Genomic DNA, 7,581 nt, shown 5'->3' with positions numbered 1-7,581 from the left:
TTTTTTTTTTAAGAGACAGGATTTTGCCACGTAGCGCAGGCCGGTTTCAAATTCCTGAGTTCAAGGGATCCACCTGCAGTGGCCTCCCGAAGTGCTGGGATTACAGGCATGAGCTACCGCACCTGACCTTTCCTTTTAAATTATTTGATCATTGCAGAGTAACAGTAGAGGCTGCTGAGCTTTCATTTTAGGAGATACCTGGCTTATTCTCACTAGAGCCCTATACTTGCCGTAAAGAGGCAAGGATGTAAAATTATGTGTTACTGTTAACTGTTAGCTGTGTCATCTTGAGTCAGCTTTTACTGAGCCTCAAGCTTCCTCATCTGTAAAGTAGAGATAACCTGGGAAATAAATTACACATGAAAATGTTTTGATCATTATAATTGCATGTGCATGATAGCTAATTGTGACTTTTTAATCTTAGCAATTTGTAGCCAAACTCTTGGGTAGATTTTTCTAGTAGATAGCACTTAAAGAGGCCCTTCATGCATTTTATTTGTGGTATATTTAGACTGCTTCATATTGTTTTAAGTGATTCATTCTTTTTCTACTTTCAGCAAATTCAACACCCAACAGCTTCCTTAATAGCAAAGGTAGCAACAGCCCAGGATTGTATAACTGGGGATGGTACGACTTCCAATGTCCTAATCATTGGAGAGCTACTGAAACAGGCGGATCTCTACATTTCTGAAGTATGCACAACTGTTTTTTGTTTTGTTTTGTTTTTCGAGATGGGGTTTCACTCTTGTTGCCCAGGTTGGAGTGCAATGGCGTGATCTCGGCTCACCGCAACCACCGCCTCCTGGGTTCAAGCAGTTCCCAGCCTCAGCCTCCCAAGTAGCTGGGATTACAGGCATGCGCCACCACGCCCAGCTAATTTTGTATTTTTGGTAGAGATGGGGTTTCTCCACGTTGGTCAGGCTGGCTCAAAACTCTTGACCTCGGGTGATCCACCCATCTTGGCCTCCCAAAGTGCTGGGATTATAGGCATGAGCCACCGCGCCCGGCGCACAGCTTGTTTCTGTAATATTTCATTGTATATAGGCTATGTCAGATATTTATTTATACAAATTGATGTGTTGTTAATACTAGCTGAGACCATAGAGTAGAATTAGGGGGCTTAAATCTGGGTCTTCGTCCTGGTCTAAAATAAATTAATTGTGATCTTGGACAGGTTATGGAACCTTCTTTGGCCTGAAAATAATTTTATAATCAAGCTGAATTGCCTATGTGATTTGTATCTGTCTTTAGTGTAAATTAATAATTGAGATTTTAAAATGGGATGTTTAGGACTAGTCATGTTTATTTGTTAGGAAAAAGCCAACTAAAAGCTTACATTTGGATAAATTCCACTTTTTTAGCCCTGACTAGTTCCAAGGTTTAAAACAAACCTCAAGGACTATGAATCTATTGTCAGAATTTCCTGGCAGAAGAGAGCAGTCTTTATTTTTATTAGTAAATTATGTGAATTAGTTTGAGATTACCTATAGAAAAAATAGAATAACACTACCATCTGCGAGTTGTTGGGACACAGTGTCGGTTTTGGCATGATTCGGGGTGGTCTGCACAGTGAACACCCAAGTGTGCTTTATAGTTCCCTTGGCTTTGACCCTGTGCTAGAGCATTGCCTGTTCTTCTCCTCTGCATTGAAAGGAATATTTATCCTTTTAAATGTATTCAGAAAGCCAGCACATTATGTTACTGCGTGTTCAAAGGTATGATGATTCAGAATATCCCTCCAAGAATTATCTGAACTTTATCATGAACTATAGTTGCACCTAATTGAAGATGGGAGTGTTATTGTGTGTTTATTGTAGGACCTTCATCCCAGAATAATCACTGAAGGATTTGAAGTTGTGAAGGAAAAGTCCCTTCAGTTTTTGGAAGAAGTCAAAGTAAGCAGAGAGATGGACAAGGAAACACTTAAAGATGTGGCCAGAGCATCTCTTCTTACCAAAGTTCACGCTGAATTTGCAGATGTCTTAACAGAGATATATATTAAATTTTGTGTGTGTCTGTTACGGTACACCTATATAGAAAATCTCTGATAGTAGAAACGTGAATATAATTACCAATTTCAACTACAAGGTGCTATGTAGGTTCATTTTTGTGACAGTGATACCTAATCTGTGTCTCTAAAAAGTAAAATGAGGAAATTCAAATAATAGTATACCTAACCAGGTTATAAAATTGGAGCTTTCATTAAAAGGATTATAAAGTGGAGATTTTGTTATTAGAAAGCTTCCAGTTACCAGTATTTTTAATGAAACACCAGGAGGAATGTTAATATTAAGGAATGTTAATGTTTGTGAATTACAGATTGAGATTTCAGAAAGGTAACAGCTGTTTATATATAATGTATTCTGTCTGCTTATAGAAGAAGACAAATCAGTGTAGAGATTGTAAAATGAAGAAACTGTCTACTTTAGCCTTCTGAAAAGCAACATATTTCTGCTGCCGCAAATTGAATTTACTTAATGGTTATCCTTCTATTGCAGGCTGTAGTGGGCTCCATTTTGGCCATTAAAAGAAAAGATGAACTTATTGATCTCTTCATGGTTTTGTGATCATGGAGATGAAACATAAATCTGAAACTGATACAAGGTAGGTGGTAGAAGACTGAAATACTAATGGTCAGGCGTGGTGGCTAACGCCTGTATGTAATCCCAGCACTTTGGGAAGCCGAGGTGGGTGTATCACCTGAGGTCAGGAGTTCAAGACCAACCTGGCCACCATGGGGAAACCCCGTCTCTACTAAAATTACAAAAATTAGCCAGGCATGGTGGTAGACGCATGTAATCACAGCTACTTGGGAGGCTGAGGCAGGAGAACTGCTTGAACCTGGGAGGCGGTGGTTGCAGTGAGCCAAGACCACACCATTGCACTCCAGCCTGGGTGACAAGCAAAACTCTATCTCAAAAAAAAAAATGAATAAAATGTGTTTTGCAATTTAGGGTGCTTTGTACAATATATACTGTTGGCAAAATTTTTAATATATTTGGATATAAAATATCATATATTTACCTGCAGATATAAGTTGGATAAATTGGTTGGTGAATATTGTTTTTACTTTTAGTAATATTTTCTCCTGAAATACGGTGAATGTTATGTTGTATTTATGGTTAGAATTGTTCTGAAAAGTGAACAACATCAGTCATTTGGCATTTATTGAATTGCCAGGTACAAAGCATAATGAGAAGCAGCAGAGGAATTAAAAAAATTTTTTTTCAAACAGTTAGAAAACATGTTTGTGTTCGTTTTTCCCTTCTTTTAGTGGAGAATGGAGTCTCCCTATGCTGCCTAGGCTGGTTTTGAATTCCTGGGATTAAGGTGTCTTCTCACCTCTGCCTCCCCAAGTGCTGGCATTACAGGCGCTTGGCAGAAAACTTTTTTTTTTTTTTTTTTTTTTTTTTGAGACAGAGTCTCGCTCTGTCTCCCAGGCTGGACTGCAGTGGCTGGATATCAGCTTACTGCAAGCTCCGCCTCCCGGGTTCACGCCATTCTCCTGCCTTAGCCTCCCGAGTAGCTGGGATTACAGGCACCCGCCACCTCGCCTGGCTAGTTTTTTGTATTTTTTTGTAGAGATGGGGTTTCACCGTATTAGCCAGAATGGTCTTGATCTTGTGACCTCGTGATCCGCCCTTCTCGGCCTCCCAAAGTGCTGGGATTACAGGCTTGAGCCACCGCGCCCGGCTAGAAAACATATTTTTAAAGGATGTCATCACAGTTGGACAGCCTACCAGGGAGACTATCGCTGCAGACTTTTCTGTACAGCATAGGATCTTCAAGTAATTCAAGAAACAAAGCTGACTGCATGAAAATTATCAATACCTTCTCAGTTCAGTGTTTAACACACATCCATCTGGAGATCGATAACCATAATTTTTTGTGTGTTTGAACAGCTTAATCAGAGGGCTTGTTTTGGATCACGGAGCATAGCATCCTGATAGAAAAAAAGGGTGGAGGATGCATACATCCTCACTTGTAACATGTCATTAGAATATGAAAAAACTTAAGTTTATAGCCCCTTAACAGTGAAATGGAGGAGCTTCGTATTTTAGGCGAGATACTTTTTTGTGAAACTTCATTTCCCACTGTAAGGACAATAATCCTCAAATTGGTTTGGGAGAGTTACAGGAAACAGCCTCTGAAGATGTGCAAGGGGCAGGATTGGAGCTCAGTGAACTGTTTGTTAAATCTTAGGACTAATCCAGTTTCAGAAGCTGTTTTCTTCTCAAAAAATAAATGTTTCCCTACTTTCTGTAACTTTTTTTTCCTTCTTAATAGAGAAGTGAATTCTAGCTTTTTTTTTTTTTTTACAAGAGTGCAGAAGAGAGAGAAAAACTCATAAAAGCTGAAAGAAAATTCATTGAAGATAGAGTTAAATAATAGAACTGAAAAGGAAAGTCTGTGGTGATTCAGATAAAGGATTTGTTATTAATCAAAAGGTGAGAATGAAAATTAATTGTATAAACTAAATAGTATGTATCATCCTTTTTACTTTTAAGGTGGAAGATGTTGAAACTAATTTTTATTTTTGTTATAGGGAATTGACCCCTTTTCCTCAGATGCTCTTTCAAGAGAAGGCGTAGTCGCTCTGCGCAGAGCTAAAAGGAGAAATATGGAGAGGTATGAGTAGCAGATTTATCCAAGTAATTTGACTTTTACTTATTTTGCAAATTAATTGGGATTATTTCTTTCTCCTTATACTTTATTTTTGGGTTTTTCAACTGTATAATTAATTGGCATTAACTATATTCACATTATTTTGCCCCCGTCAGCACTGTACATCTTTAGAATTATTTTCATCATCACAAACTAAAACTGTATACCCGTTAAATAGTTACTCCCCATTTCTCCCTCCCTCTTGCCCCTTGTAAACATTATTTTACTTTTTGTCTCTGAATTCAGTGTACCTCCTCCCAAAGAGCTCACCACAATAAAGGTTTTTTTAAAAATATTATTATTTTTTGAGACAGTGTTGCTCTGTTGTGCAGTGGTATGATCTTGGTTCACTGCAACTTCCGCTTCCTGAGTTCTAGGATTCTCGTGCCTCAGCCTCCCAAGTAGCTGGGATTACGGGTGTCTGCCCCCATGCCCGCTGAATTGTTTTGTTTTGCTTTTTTAGTAGAGATGGGGTTTTGCCATGTTGGCTACACTGGTCTCAAACTCCTGGCCTCAAGTGATCCACCCACCTCAGCCTCCCAAAGTGCCGGGATTACAGGTGTGAGCCACCATGCCTGGCCAACAAAGAGCTCTTGTCTACTTTTAGATTTCATTTGCTGACTTGTGGAGAGTGGTTTAAATGGAGGGTTAAAAGACTAGTTTTCAGCTGGTTGATGGCAAATTAAAAGGCTTAGGTTAAAGTACATTTTAAAATGTAATTTTTGTGTGTAATTCTGAAAAATTCCTTCCTAAAAATTACTTGTCTTCTCTTTGAACTTCAGTGGTAACATTGCTTATCCACCTCCCTTAAAATGCTATTTCAGGCTGACTCTTGCTTGGGGTGGGGTGGCCCTGAATTCTTTTGACGACCTCAGTCCTGACTGCTTGGGACATGCAGGACTTTTATGTGAGTATACATTGGTAAGTGTATTTTCTTCTTGAAGGCAATAGAACTTTTTAGCTCATGAATTATTTTTATTTTGTTTGTTTGAGATAGGGTCTCACTCCTGCCCAGGCTGGAGTGTGATCAGATTACAGCTCACTGCAGCCTCATTTTGTGGGCTCAAGTGATCCTCCTGCTTCAGGCCTCTGAGCAAATGGGACCACAGACATGTGCTACCATGCATGGCTAATTTTTTTGTGTAATTTTTGTAGAAAACAGGGTCGTATTGTGTTGCCCAGGCAGGTCTTAAACTCCTGGGCTCAGGCCGTCCTTCACCCTCAGCCTCCCAACGTGCTGAGATTACAGGCATGAGCCACTGTGCCTGGTTCAGGAAGTCTTTAACAGAAAAATTAATTGAAATTCAGGATCAGATTTTTGTTTATATACATTTTGAAGGTTTATGTGTAGTAATGGGAAGCCATTGATGGGGGAAATCACATTTATATGTGATTTTTCAAAAAGAGATAATTTGGTTTAATGTGATCAAGTTTGTTCCTTATTAATATGCTGCTTGTCATTCTCTGTAAGTTCCTCTTCTCTCTTCACTCTTTGCCCAATCGTGTTTCTTCTACACATAGGGAGTTCACCTTTATTGAGAAGTGTTAACAACTCTCGTTCTGTCACATTATTCATCAAAGGACCAAATAAGCCCACAGTTAGATCAAAGATGCAGTAAGGGATGGCTTGAGGGCTGTCAAAATTGGTATTGATGATGGTAAGGTCCTTACCATATTTCAATTCTATTATATTGTTTTGCTGGTCTGAAAAGCATGGCTGAATACTGTGTTGTTTTATCAGTAGTTTACACAGCCAGACACCATGCAAAAGCAGTCTTCCCTTTAGAATGACTGATGGTATGCTAAGGTTTTTCATAGCGTATCATTATTAAAGGTGAATACAAATAAATGAACTAATACTGATCTGTTGAAAGAGCTGCCAGTGGCTAGTGAAGCCATTCTGGTTGAGCCATTCTCCTATTTGATATGTTAGTCGCTTGTATTGTGACTTTCAAATGCAGCACTTAAATTGATGTGGTCATAGTGAATTTGTAAGGAAGTAATGGCTTTCATATGTGTATTTTGTTATTCATAAAATTAGTTCTACAGTTTTCTTAGTATTTTTTTTTCCCCATCCAACAGGCTGTGTGATTAAATATAAGCTCAGTGTTAAGGGCAGGGCACAGCTTGGAGTCCAAGCATTTGCTGATGCGTTGCTCGTTATTCCCAAGGTGTACATGCCTTAAACAGTCAATCTTCCAGAAGATTCAGCTCATCAAACCTTTTTGATAATGTAGGCTTTATTGATAATGTGGATTTTGGATAAGCAAGTTTGATCAGTTTTCTTCCTGACTCTAGAACAGGTATCGCTCATCATCCAGATGTATTTGGTTTCTCTGGGAGGCCTAAATAGCTGACGTTTCAGATGGCAAGAGAGAACCTGTAGTTTAATATTTGCAGTATTAGGGGTTATACTTGAGTACAAACTTGCTTTTTGTTTTGGTTGTAGTTAAACTGATATCATTGTTTTCTATTATATACTAATTTTGAAGTATAGTTTATGACTGGTGTATTGCTGCTTGCTTTGGGGTAGATGAGAGAGTTGATCAGTAACTTGTGTCTGGTTATTCTCTGAAGGGAACATAAATGTTCTGCCTTCATGCAATAGATTTTTGTGGTTTTTTTGTTGTTTTTTGAGAACTTTGCGAGTTTTGCTTTTGTTGTCTAGGCTGGAGCGCAGTGGTGTGATCTCGGCCCACTGCAACCTCAGCCTCCCCAGTAGCTGTAATTACAGACACCTGCCACCACACCTGGCTAGGTATTTTTTTGTATTTTTAGTAGAGATGGGGTTTCACCATGTTGGCCAGAATGGTCTCAAACTCCTGGCCTCAGGTGATCCACCTGCCTTGGCCTCCCAAAGTGCTGGGATTACAGGCGTGAGCCACTGCATCCAGCTGAGATTTCTTTTGCACTTTT

The 7,581-nt window shown here is 39.1% G+C and overlaps 1 pseudogene; it reads left to right on the top strand.

Moving 5' to 3' along the window:
* The window catches only part of LOC105532379, a 12,955-nt pseudogene that overhangs the window by 3,239 nt on the left and 2,135 nt on the right, over positions 1-7,581 (top strand).

The sequence above is a fragment of the Mandrillus leucophaeus genome, unplaced genomic scaffold (assembly GCF_000951045.1).
Source record: "Mandrillus leucophaeus isolate KB7577 unplaced genomic scaffold, Mleu.le_1.0 Scaffold954, whole genome shotgun sequence".
NCBI classification, from domain to species: domain Eukaryota; kingdom Metazoa; phylum Chordata; class Mammalia; order Primates; family Cercopithecidae; genus Mandrillus; species Mandrillus leucophaeus.
The sequence above is the reverse complement of the archived record's forward strand: the minus strand, read 5'-3'. Positions and strand labels throughout refer to the sequence as shown.